Source organism: Triturus cristatus, chromosome 4_1 (genome assembly GCF_964204655.1).
Source record: "Triturus cristatus chromosome 4_1, aTriCri1.1, whole genome shotgun sequence".
Classification (NCBI taxonomy): Eukaryota; Metazoa; Chordata; class Amphibia; order Caudata; family Salamandridae; genus Triturus; species Triturus cristatus.
Genome location: NC_140585.1, coordinates 1,266,415,822 through 1,266,430,337, shown reverse-complemented (window position 1 = coordinate 1,266,430,337; position 14,516 = coordinate 1,266,415,822).

Sequence of the window (14,516 nt, the reverse complement as noted above, 5' to 3'; positions counted from 1 at the left end):
CGAGGGCTTCGAGTGTGGAGGGATCGGCGCTTTGAACTGCTTGGGCCCACATGTGAGCGTAACGCTAGGGCGATCCATCACATCTCCTTATGTGTGTGGGTCCCTTTCTGGCCCGGAGTGTTGGCTGGCCTGGGCCCTGTGCGTGGACGGCGAGGTGGGCTGCTTATTCATGACGATACCGGCTGGGTGAGTCGCGCGCTATAGGCGCTGCTAACTGAGGGGCCATATTGCTGTTATCGTGCACTATCGGCGCCCCGGGCTGAGGCTGGATAGAGGAGGAGAGGGGATGCGGCCTATATCTGTTGCGGTGGAGGGGAGCAGGAGACAACGCGCTGTCGTCGCCGCAGGCCTTTGAACAGAGGGTGCACAGAGTAGTAGCTGCTTGTCTTCGAGAACAGGGGGTGATCCTCTGGGTAGAGAACGGCGGCGACGAGTGCCTTGGCATCGGCTTTGGGTCCTGTGGCCCCCTCCGGGCGTGGCATGTGTTCATCTCTCCCCTGCACCTGGCGCGGGCGGTGGAGCTTCTCACCTGGGCAGGTCATTGTCTCCGCAGGGCACCATGGGCAAGCCTGACAAGTCTCAATCTCGACTGACTTTTGAACAGCATAAGGGCGGCAGATCCTCGCAGACGGCAGTCTCAGACTCGGAGCTGGAGTCGGCGGCTCAGGCCCCCACTGCGCTGGAAAAGTCATTGGCTTCCATACAGGCCAGTCTCCAGGCCATTGACGGCAAGATTGAGGCTCTTAACGGCAGGATGGACCATTTCTCTGCAAAATTGGACAAACATGCGACGCGGATCGGAGAGGCGGAACAGCGCATATCTGATGCCCAAGATGGCCTTCAACAACTTACTGCGAAGAACACGGATATCACGAAACTCCTGGCTGTCATACAGGCGAAAAACGAAGACATCGGAGCGCGCTCGCGGCGCAATAACGTACGCATTTTGGGCCTGCCGGAGTCGACCAATGTGGGGCGCCTAGAGGATTATGTGGAGGCTTTATTGCGGGACATTTGTGGTGCTGACCAGCTCTCAAAAATGTTTGCAGTGGAACGCGCCCATAGATCTTTGGCTGCGCGCCCGCCGCCTGGGGCCCCCCCAAGACCTATCATCACCCGATTATTGAATTTTAGAGATAGAGACACAGTGCTACGTATCACCCATCAGAAGGGCACAGTCACGTATCAGGGAAATGTGCTATCATTTTATCTGGACTTCACGGCCACAGTGCAGGCGGCACGCAAGGAGTTTCAAGGTGTTAAAAAGTTGCTTTTGAAGGACCAAGTTCCATATGCCATGCTGTATCCAGCACGCCTGTGCATTGGTGAGACGGACCAAGCCAGGATCTTCACGAACCTGACGAAGGCAATGGAATATGCTAGATCCCTCTGCAGGCGACGGGGATCTCCTCCCCCCGCATCGGACGTCGGAGACTGAGCTGCAGGGAGATGGGAGATGAGTTTGCTGGCTCCGTAGACACACTGTTTGTTATAAACGACTTATGTTAAGTAGCGTGGCTGTAGGGTATGGAAGTGCTGTGGGCTGAGTGGATTGCACGTGGGCCATGTGGCGCATCCGGGGGGGGAGGTCCTCTGGCCCTTCTGTTCTACATTAAGGATATGGGTTATTGTGCTGTACGGTTGGTTGTGAGCGGGTGGCTGCCTCGGGCTTACAAATGGGGGAGCTCCGAGCCTTCGGGGGGCTACGCCTTATGTGTCTCCTATTTTAAGTTGTGGCATGTCGCGGCCGACGCGGTCTGGTGCGTACTTGCCCGCCGGCTCGGCGGAATGGCTGTTTGGTGGGGAGATCATGATAATTCCTCGGTGGCCCCCTCCCTACTTGATCGGGGAGTGGACTTTGCCACTGCGCCCCCCAATGGGTATACCCCACCGGATGTACGTCATCATTTTGGTTTTGTGAGGAGGGGTTATAATGAGGGGAAATGTCTTTGGCAAATTGGGGTTGCTAAAGTGGGTGGAGGGAGGGGGTGTTGTTAAGTGTTATATTTTTTGTTTGTTCTTGCAGGTACAGGGGTTAACTCTCGAATCTAGAATGTGTTCTTTACTGTCAATGATGCATACAGTTTGTGAATCAGCATTTGGAGAACTGGTTGTATTACCTATATAGACAATGGGGGAAAGGTATAATTGCGTAACCTGGAATGTTTGCGGGTTGAATACCCCCAAAAAGGTCAGACAGGTGTTGGCACACTTAGATAGGCACGATGTGAAGGTTGCTCTGTTACAGGAGACACATTTATGCAAACAAACAGAAAACAGTATAGCACATAGGTGGGCATCTTTCCGATTGGCCTCGTCGTTCTCCACTTATTCCAGGGGCGTGCTTATACTTATTAAAAAGGGACTCTCATTTCAGCCGATTCATACCTGCACAGACACGGAGGGACGGTGGGCCATGGTGCAAGGCAAGCTGGGACTGACAGTGGTGACATTGGTAAACATGTACGGTCCTGTGGTGGATGATCCGACACCTTTTCTGCAAATGCTTAATGTTCTGAGGGGCTGGCCCGAGTCTGCAGTGTTATGGGGAGGTGACCTGAATACACACCTTAATCCACAAGTGGATAAATCCAACACCACAGGCGCGCGCACGATTAAAGTTAGCCAATGTGTAAGGGATGCCATGGTGGAAATGGGGCTGATTGATGTATGGCGCTTACGTAACGAGGGGACATTGGAGGGCACACATATCTCACCGGCGTTTAATAGTTGGTCTAGACTAGACTATTGGCTGCTGAACACGGAGGCTAGTGGGTGGGTGGAGAGGGTCCATACAATCCCACGTACATTATCAGACCACAATCCTGTTATCCTCACCATCTGCATCCCCATGAATCCGCATCGCCCTTATACATGGCGATTTAGGGCGGAAGCCTTACTAGATCCATTATACAACGATGCTATCAGAACAGCTATTGTACAATACTTCCAATTAAATGTTGGCTCAGTGGACACGCAGGCCATGTTACGGGAAGCATTTAAAGTGACTATAAGGGGGGTGTGTATAGGCACCTCAGCGGGAATCCTAAAGGACATTAGAGGTCAGTTATCTAAAGTGAAACGAACCCTGGAGATGCTCAAGCGACAATACTCACAATCACCTTCCGTGGACACGCTGGCGCGCATACAAGACGCCCTAACAGAATATAACAAAATAGCTGAATCGGAGACACGATGTATAGGTAGAAGGCGAGTGGCCCGTGCGTATGGGGAAGGGGGGAGACCGGGCAGAAACATGGCTGAAAAGTTGCGTACCAGAACAGACAGTCCCTTAATTGACCACATTATTGATGCTCACGGCACGGCGCACTATACCACACCGGCAATAATAGATCAATTTCAGCAGTTTTATTCCTCTATGTATACTACACGAGGTGGAATGGATGCTGAGGCTATGGACGAATATCTAATAGATACGGCCTGTGCGTGGCTCTCGGATGCTCATAGAGATTACTTGAGCCAGCCCATTGACGAAACTGACGTAAGAGAGGCTATTCTGGCTCTCCCCAATAATAAGGCGCCTGGTCCCGATGGCCTTACAGCAGAGTTCTACAAAGCCTACGCAGACGTTCTGGTCCCCTATCTACTGGGGATGTATGCGGAAGCCCATGAGACTGGGATACTGCCTCCGTCTCTCCGACAGGCCTTAATCATTACTCTCTTGAAAAAAGACAAAGTACCTACACGATGTGATTCTTATCGCCCCCTTTCGTTAATAAACTTCGATGCCAAAATATTGGCAAAAATCTTAGCCGCGAGAATTCAACCTCTGATGCCCCTTCTGGTACTCCCGGACCAATCTGGGTTCATTCCGGACCGCTCCACTTCCCATAATTTGCGCACTATTTTTGCTACATTCCACGTTCTTAACCCCGACTTGTCTGCTGCTGCGGTAATGCTAGATGCCGCCAAGGCTTTCGACTCCATAGAATGGAAGTATATGTTCCACATACTGTATAGAATGGGCTTTCCCTTTGTACTGACGCGTTGGATACAGGTTTTATATACAGATGCATCGGCGAGAGTGAGAGTGAATGGCCTTACGTCGGAACCCTTTAGTATTGAACGTGGTACTAGACAGGGATGCTCCCTGTCCCCCCTCCTTTTCGCTCTCATTCTGGAACCGTTGGCCTGTAAAATCCGGCAGGGCCATAGAGATGCTGCTCTTAATTTTAATAATCGTCCGGTGGGGATCTCCATGTACGCGGACGATATGGTGTTGTTCGTCCGTGACCCTCAGACTCATCTGTCCCCGATTATACGGGAATATATTAAATTTGGTCTTTTTTCTGGACTCCAGATTAACTGGGAAAAATCGGTCATCATTCCACTAACACAGACTACGGCTCCACCCCAGTTAGAATACCCATTATTATGGTCTGACGCTCCAGTTAAATATTTGGGCGTGTGGGTGCACCGCGATCCTGATATGGTGATCAAATAGAATTATGGCCAAGCATATGCCACGTTGGTGCAACAGGTGGATAGAGGGTATCGCCTTCCTCTGTCACTGGCGGACCGAATCGCAGTAATTAAAATGGTCATACTGCCCAGGTTTTTATATCTTTTTTGTAATATTCCAATAAAGTTGACCAAACATTTTTTCAAAACAGTGCAAACTCAATTATTGCGCTTAGTGTGGGGGGGGGGGGTAAACAGCCTAGAGTTAGTTGGCTCACATTGTCGCTTGCATATGATAAGGGGGGGTTTGCTGCTCCCGATTTTTATGTGTACTATCTCTGCGCACAGGCCCAATATGCTTTTATTGGTTCAGATCGCATGACTACATTCCACATGTGGCGGTGGAGGGCGGGGACGCCTACCCTGTACCGCTGCTGAGCATCCTCACGCACACACACAGACAGACGCCCAGAACAGAGATTAACACGATTGATACCACTATCGCGGCTTGGCAGGCGATTGGCAGGCGTGCGCATAAACTACCACTATATGCCCCGGCGCTACCGCTGGCTGGACACGCGGCTTTGTCGGTTACTCAGGAGCGAGGGCCCATAACTGAGCTAAAGGAAGCTGGCATAACGCATATGAGCGATCTCTATCCGGGGGGTCGATATCTGGGGGACAAAGACCTACAATACATACAGAACCCCACTCCACTCTTTCAATACACTTGCTACAGATTGAAGCGCGCGGTAAAAGACCATTACGCTGAGTTCCCTATAGAGCCTGATATACTTAAACCGCTTCAGATGTTACTGGTGGCCCCAACCAAGAAAAAACTAATTACTAAGTTATATAAAGCAGTGCAGGATGAAACGGTTCGGGGACCAGACAAAAGCCTAGAGAGGTGGAATGCTATAGTGACTCCCTTGCTTAATGCAAAAGACTGGGAACAGATCTGTATGTTGACGGGACGCCTGACCCCAAATGGGAATTTGAGAATTATCCATTTTAAATTCCTCCATCAGGTGTACCATACTCCTGTTAAGCTACATAGAATGGGACTTCGGGATACTGACCAGTGCCGCAGATGTGGGAGGGACGGGGCTGATTTTCTCCATCTTGCTTGGCAATGTGCTCCAGTGCTCAATTACTGGGAGTCCGTCACCACACGAATACATACTATGACAGGCCAAACACTGCAATGCACGCCCTTGGTATGCCTCCTTGGGCATGTCCCTCACTTGAAGGCCGTTATGGGGAGGTTTGTCCGTGTGGCCCTATTGCTTGCTAAGAGGAGAGTGCTGTTCACGTGGGAAAGTAATATGGCTCCGAAGGTGGATGACTGGGTTAAGGACATGGTGTACTGCCGTGAGCAGTTGGACCTTTATGCTGAGGAGTTGCCAATGACGTCTCGACCCAGGGACATTTGGGCCCCTTTGAAAGACTATTTGCTAGCACAGGCTGATAATGATCCTAAGTGAAGATGTATGGAGTGATGCCCTATGGCTATGATGCCCCCACAAGCACCAGAATTGGATAAAGCTACAGTATGTAAAGGACAGATCAGATGCGCTCGGAACATGTTCAGACCATGGAACTGTACCTGATTTTGAATATTGTTTTGTCATTGTTTTATTATTGTATTTGTATTGGTTCCTTCTTTTTTTTCAGTTGTAGGTCATATTGGTGTTGCTTATCCAAAGAGTTGTTTGGTATATCTATGCGCTGTAATGGATGCAAACACTTTAATAAAATTTTTAAAAAAACACAACTTTAGTTTTTTTTTTTGCCTTCGTTGTAGATGATGCTTTTCGGCTAGATTTTTGTCCTTTTATCTTTGTATTCGTAATTGCCTTTGTCGTATCACCCTAGCTCCCTTCTTTTCAATGTCGATTCCACTTGGTCCGGCTTTACCTTGCTTTGAGACGGTTGCAGCATTTCTTTGTCCCCCAGCTGCCTCCGGCGTATCTTCACCGCCTCACTTGATCTTGCGCGCCGATCGCGCACCGACCGTTGCGCTGGGTTCCGTTCTTACACTGTGCCCCCACTGATCTCCGTATGCCGGCGCTCGCTCGCTTACTTATCCGCTCGCGTTTTGGTATGTGAGCCCTCACATTAGGATGTCGATCTGGGCCGGTTGTGGTTGTGGATATTGTGCCTCTCAGTGGATTACTCTTCTTTTCCGTAACTCCCTCTGCTCCCGGCGCACAGCTTCGCTTGGTAGGGGACCCCTTTGGCAACATTTTCATCTTCGCTGCGTCTTTTTCTTTCTTCTGCGTTGCCTCAGGGACTTAGGCGATATCGGCCGGTTTCTCCTTTGGTTCCAGAGAGAGCCTCATGAAATTGTTGTCATCGTCTGGGGTTGATCTTCCCATATCCATAGATGTTCATTTTAACTCAGTTCGCCCGGTGTAAACTCGCGGGATAGTTGTTTTTTCCCACCGGTACGACGGAGCGGCTGATTCAGGCAAGCATCCCCCTTGCCGTCCAAGCCACGCCCGAGCACCATCATTTCCAAGCTATTTTGACATCCAGACAGTAGGAAGGAATGCTGAACTTCATGATCCTGAGTCTGTATCACTAACACATTCCACTTTGGTGTTCAGGCTAAGAACGGGTCAGTGCACGTTTGCCCAAATTGTGCTGCCTGCAGCAAACACTACGAAACCAAGCAGCGGTGGCATCTTCATATATTTGAGATGCGCTGTCTACATATAAGACAGCAACTCATTTATTTTCTGAGTTAGTGTATGAACAGGAGTCAGCACAGTTTCAGTAATATGGGTACATGGACCCTTTCTGGAATTGTGCATAGTTGCTGTAAAAGGTTATATTAAGAACCTCGTCTTTGCAAAACTGCTGTATTTCTTTGTAAATATCCCCATCACTCTTGGTAAAGTCCTTCTTTCGAACACTCGGATCCATGGTGTTCGTACTGCCGTAGGCTAGTAAGCAGGGCATTTGGACAAAATATTGAGTTTAAAATATCTTGATACAGAAATGTCATCAACAAATATAGTTACTACAAAAATATTGTGATAAAGAATATTGTCACAAATATCATTTGTTTGGTTAGAAATATTGATTTAAAAAATATGATTGTTTTCATGAATCCATATAGTTGTAAAAACATAGTTTTTAATTAATTGAATGGGTTTTAATTATATTCGTTTTAGTTAGTAATATTGTTAGTATAATTGTTATTTATTTTTAAAAATAGTTTGCAATTTTATATTTAATTAGTAATTTTAAGTTTTATTAATGGGATATTGGGTTTGTAGGAGAATAGGGTGTGAAGTCAATTACATTATAATTGATTTGAATTTAATGGCAAGTAGTAATTAGTTATTTAATTGAGTGTTAATTATGTTAATTATTAAATTGTTTATATTTTTTTATTTTTCTTTGTAATTTATATGTTGATTTTAGTTTTATTGTTAATTGTATATTATATTTTAGTAGTGGGCTGTTGTGTTTGTAGGGAAATAGGGTGGGAAAATACTTAATTTATAATTTTATTAATAATAGTATGTTATATTTTAGTAGTGGGTTGTTCGGTGTTTAAGGGTATATGGTGGGAAGTTAATTCAATTATAATTAATTTCATTTAAATGGTAAGTATTTATTGTGAATTAATTATTAAATTGATTATTTTGTTATTGTTAATTATTTTACTGTGACATTATCTTTTTAATTTATTTTGTTAATTTAAATGTATATTTTAGTTTTTATTTTAACTACTTTTTTTACAATTTTAAATTCAATATTTTTTATTTTTTTGATAATACAGTTTAAATATTTTCTATGTACTCTCATTTATTATGCTTTATTGTGTAGTAAAATAGTTTAAAGAAATCATCTGAACTTTTATTGTCCAGTACTTTTTCTACTGTTGCTTTTAATGGAGTGGGAATAGTAAATCTAACCGCTCCAAAGTCCAACCCTTTTCCTACTGTTGCTTAGACTGGAGTGAAAATAGTAAGTCTAACCCTGTCAAAATCCAACACTTTTCTTATTGTTGCTTAGACTGGAGGGCGAATTGTAAATCTAACCCTTACTAAGTCTAACCTTTTCTCTACTGTTCATTAGATTGGAGTGGGAATAGTAAATGTCACCCCTCTGAAGTCCAATGTGTTCTTTACTGTTGTCTAGATTGTAGTGGGAGTAGTAAATCTAACCAGTCCGAAGTCCAAACCCTTCCCTGCTGTTGCTTAGACTGGAATGGGAATAGTAAATCTAAACCCTCCGAAGTCCAATGCTTTCCCTATTGTTTCTTAGACTGGAATGGTAATAGTAAGTCCTAACCGCTACGAAATCCAAAACCGTCTCTACTGTTGCTCAGACTGGAGTGGGAGTATTAAATCTAACCGCTCCAAAGTCTGATGCATAACCTACTGTTGCTTGGACTGGAGTGGGAATAATAAATCTAACCCCTCTGAAGTCCAACTTGTCCCTTACCGTTAATTGCAGTGAATTTTTACTGTTGTTTATTGCTAGTATTTTTATTTTTATGTTTAGAAATGTTTATTTGTACAAAAATGTTTGTATAATATTTCTTTAGTTAATAAAGGTTTTATATATAATGGGTTTTTTTTAAACAATATTATTGTCTGTTTTTGTTTAATATTCTTATAAACTATATTTTTGACACAATATTTTTCTTATTTTACTTTACAAGTATATAGACATGATATTTTTGACAACAATATTTTTGCTATGATACGTTTATATTCTGGAATTTTAGCGCACAATATTCAGTGATTGGTAGGCAGTAAAAGAATTAGTTGAAAGACATTTGGTACTACCCTTACATCTCAGTTATGAGTCCCCAGGTTTTTGAACTGTGCCATCACTGTGCACATGTTACTTTCCTTAATTTTGGTTCAATCTGTCTCCTTATTTCCTGCACACTGCTGTTGAATTAGATAAAGCAGCTCCCCTGTGGCTCCTGTCGCTTGTGGGCACTGCCCCACCCCCTTGACGATGAAGCTCATGAATATGGTGACTTGCACTGTGCGAGCATCCAAAAGATTTTGTGATTGGGTGGGTTGGGATACCATTTATGCCCCTGGGCTTTCTCTTTCATTTCATTTGATGCTCTTTGTAACACTCAAGACTAAGGCGTTACCCAGTTATGCTCTCTTGGCCTCCCGATATGGGACAGTCTTTCCAAAAATGGCAGTTTCAGGTCCCTGGCAGATATCACGGAAGGCTACCTGTGCTCCCCTTATCGATATATTTCCTTACTACCATCTCCATGGTGCCTGTAGATCGGATTTTCTGTCCTTCTGCCTGGACCTGGAAATATTTCAAACCTTAGACGATTACTTGGCAAAGTCATTTATGAAGCAACTGGTTGTTATGATATACTGTTCGATCCTAGATGAGGCACCCAGTACTGACGGCTAAGCCAGGGTTGTGTGGGAGGCTGATCTGGAGGAGAAAATGTCAGATGATGGTTGGTGCTTTTGAGGTAAGCAGACTAACATGCTGTACCAGAGCTGAATATTTTGCATAATTTATTTTAAGTTTCTACATAGGGCGTATTACACACCAGCCAAGCTTAGTAGGTATGGCCTCCATGCGCCACTCTAAAAGTACCTAATGTGGAACGCCAGAGGCAGACTTTCTGCATTTGGCATGGTCGTATCACCCTGTGAAGGCCTCTAGGAGTGAAGTCATCTAAGCTCTATCGGAGATGATTGGCTTTGTGGTCCAAGTGGACTCCAACATCGCTATCGTGGGCTGGGTGGGTGGGCTCTCCACCCTGCTCTGTCATTGTTATTAGCAGAGAGACTAATAGCATGCCAATGGGACAGAGGCAGAGCCCCTAAATTCATAACATGGCTGGAATCACACATACTGTGACGCTCAATGTGAACTTTATTCAGATCTCCTTCCACCTGCACCCAGACCTAGAGACATGACTGCCATTGAAGTCATACTTGCTTACAGCTGTGACATAAACCCTGCTATCTCTATTGCTCCAACTGAAACACTTGGCTGGTGCTGCTGATGTTCATATTTCTGCCATCTCGTACACCCATCCTCCTCATTATAAGAACTAGATGCGGAGTGTATTGTGCTTGCTGCTTTCCACATTGATTACATAGACTGCCTGATTTTTAAACTTTCCCTGATATTGCTGCTTACTTTTCGATTCCTAGTCCGTAACTACTACCATACAACATGATCTGTATTTATGATGACCTGCATTGTAATATATTTGTGCTTTGTCCTGTTTTTTTTGTTTTGTTATTGCTGACTCAAGTCAATACTTGAATGTAAAACAAAATTGAACATTGAAAAAGTTATACCCATGTCTGATTGGGACAGCCTTCACTGTCCAGAGGGATCAGACCTTGAGGTGGCTGATGGTTAGGAAAGCTGATAACTCAAAATTTATTTAGAGGACTATTTTCTTGTAAGGTCTAGACAACTACATATAGCATCAGGCCAACTTGTCTCATGGGAACTCTGATGGAATGTCTCTGAATTTTATTCCGTCCGCTGACAAGGATTCCCTGGATAGGGTCATTTGGGGAGGGCAAGATGTATGATTGAATGGTTCTGGTGAAGAAACACAGGTCTCCTCTTTCTAATGGGTCCAGTATGCTTTGCTGTGTAGGTAAGTCATATCAGGAGTCCACTGATATGAGCTCTACATGATTTTGGATGTTGCTCACCAGCATAAGGCTGGACTCTCTTGGGTGACAGGTGCAAATCCAAATTGGTTCTACTTTTACCATGAGTAACTACAGTCCCCATAACCAGAGTATGACACAACCAGCAGATGATGACAGCTGATTTATAGCTATTTTGTGCACCCCTCTTCACTTGTATCCTCAAGAAGGGAGACTGCCCACTGAGTATATCAGTGGGACTTACATGGCTGACCTCGAATTCTCCATAACCGTAATAACTATGTGTATGGGTGCTGTGAGGAAAAATGTTTATTATATGATGTGGTTGTACAACCTCACCATGTAATAAACTCACAAATCTATCTTGGGTCCAGTCAGGCTTTGTCAAAGACATATGTGAAAAGCATTTAAAAGTACCAAAACAGTTGAATGAGAAAGAAACATGACACAAAGGGCACCAATTTATACATTTATAAAATCTCATTTTTATAAATTTGTAGACACCAAAAAGAACAAAGTCCACCAGAGCGTTCAAAAGATATAAATTCTTTTCATTCAAATCGCAATTCAGCATTAGCAACTATTTGAGTTAGCAGTTACTTTGAAAAAGTTTGTAAAGTTGTAAAGTACTACTCTGTGCCACTTTGGATGACCAGCTGTAGCAGGGAGCGCGTCACAGGGGCCAATGAGGCTTGCATGGGCAGTTGCCTCGCAGTCAAAGCAGTCTCCAGTCCAGTTCCAGGTTCTATGGTCGAAACACCATAGACTTCAATAGAGTGGTCCTAATACAAACGCTACAGGATACTCATCCAGTGACAGGGGTCTTCCTGGGGCTACTCCTCATTCGACAGTCATGGTGGGGTGACTTTGGCCATATGGGGCCATGTCCCTTGAAATTCAGCCAAAAAACAGTTTCCACTGGTCAACTGGCCTTCAGTTACAGTGAAACCAGCGGTTCCCTTTAACTGGTGTCAACTACCAACTTAGGCTGCCAAACTGCACTCCGATGACTCTTCCAGGTCCAGCAGACTCGGGTACAACTTTTGAAAGTTGAGACTTGGTCTCAAAGGTTACACTTCGGCAGTCAGCGGTGATCAGGAAATCTTGACTACAAACATACTAAAGGCAGAATTTTTCAGCTTTTGTGGCCATGTAGCTGTCACAAGAAATTAGCCAACTGACTTTTGGATGATGAGGCTCGGGTGACTTTTCCTCGAGCAGGACAACACAGGCACAGTCCTCTCTTTGCTAGCATGAGGAGCAGCAGGTTCAATCCGGTCTTCTTGCAGCCTCTCTTTGCTGGGTCCAAGGAACAACATGGCAGTCCTTCTTCCGTCCAGTCTTCAGTACAGACATGATCTGAGGTCTGGGTGCCAAGGGTGCCACATTTATGCCCACAGCTTGCCATTAGGGGATGTGATGAATACTAGCCAAAGTGCTACTGGGTCCCATGCTGCCTGATGGCGACTTCCTACAAAGTGTGGCACCTAACTATCTCAGGATTAAATATTCTACCCACTCCCAAGGTCCCTCTCTCTCTGTCTGGAGCTCTGTAGGCCACTCTATGGGGGTGGCCAGCTAAGAGCTGCACACCCACAGGAAAACTGGTTTGGTAACTGATTTCCCCTCTCTGTCCCCAACAACAACCTGTCTATTAGAACAAAAGATCAGCCCCTCTCGTGGGTGTCAACCATTTTTCCTTCAACTGTGGCGTCACCTTTAAAGCTCGCCTATTTGATTCACATCTTGTTTGGCCTCGCTGCCAGGAAGAGGTAACACCTTTTCCAATGCCAGGCCCTTTGTGTTCTTTCCTTTTTATTTTAATTATTTTATTGAGATATTCAAACATACAGTTCAGAGGTGTGACGCATAACACAGCATTGTTGACAATAAAAGGCATATTTAAAAGTGTTAATGAGATAGAGGGACCGTATGATAAAGGCGTGTGTCAATGATGAGACAGTGGTGTAGTGGGATATATAGGCATCTGGTTATCAGCAATCGTGGCTGTGACACTTTGTTTAGAAAACTAGGTAACAGAAACACGCAAAGGCATGGAGGCTGGATGGGGGATGCAGTGACCACGGCTGCAACGGAGAGGGGGTCTAGAGGGTGAGGGAATCGGAGAGGGATACCAAGACATCAAACTCAGAGTAAAGCACGATCCAACATGAGATGCTGCAAATGTGCATGCAGCCAATCGCAATTCCGCTGAAAAGGGCAGGGGAGCTGGTGTGGGAGGAGGAGAACTGTGTCCTGTTAAGGTACCATTTACTGGCTACTGTTGCCAATCTGCAGTAGAGCAATATCTGCAGAGGGGGCCATGCTTTCAGGGCAGATGCGTGTCATCCCTAATGAGTTTTTGGAAGGCTGTGAGCAGTGAGGCACACCCCTGTTCCAGGGGGTATTTTCTCAGACCCCTGGTCTCCTCCTACAGCAGTGCAGCATTCTCAGCTCTGGCCCAAACAATGACAGATCAATTCCAGGCAGTTATCGCTGCGGCACTGCTGACTTCCAGTATTTAGTCACTAGATACATTGCTAGTATGAAGGCAAGGTCTAAGAATCTGATCCTAAGTCTGTGTTTCTGGGATCCGCAGAATATCCCCAATGTGCAGGCCTCCCTGCTATGTAGCCTAGTAGTAACTGTGAGGAAGTCAAGGTGGGATGTGACAATGTGCCAATCAGATGCAAGAGAGAACAGGACCACATCATGTGGGGCATATCAGCTCCATATGTTTTTGCTGCAAAGACAGCTAACTTGCGAATCAGGGAATTATTAATTTAGTTTAGCAGGGTGTTAGAAATTGGGTCTCTAGTTGGCAGAGGTATACACCCTGTTCAAGCAGGGACCACAATCCTTGTCAGGGTAAACTAGATACACACTAAAAGATAACCTGTGCTCACCCTCTGGTAGCTTGGCACAGAGCAGTCAGACTTATCTAAAGAGGCAATGTTTAAAGTATTTGTGCTACACACACACAGTAACACAAGGAAAACACCACAGAAATACTCCACACAAGTTTAGAAGAATAGAGAATAATTATATGAGTAAATCAAGACAAAAACAACAAAACTCCAATGAGTGAAACCGGAGTTATGAATTTTTAAAGAATAAATCAAAAAGTAGTTCTTAGAGTCAAATAACGCTTAGGGGTTACTTGAGGTGGCAATAGACCGGGATACATTCAACGTTCAGGCTGACCGCGATGGAGGGCAGGCCAGCTGCAAGACCCACGCAGGGACTGCTGAAAAAGTACCTTGGATGGAGCAACGTTGGTGTCGAAGAATCGCTGCGTCGGTTCTGATTCGCGTGGTCGCATCAATGTGAAGCCCCATATTCGGGCCCCACGTCGTTGTCGTTGAACCCCTTACATTGCAGTCGCTGCATCGCCATCGAACCTCGCAGTCGGGTCCCGCATCGTCATCGAGCCGCATAGGGATGTTT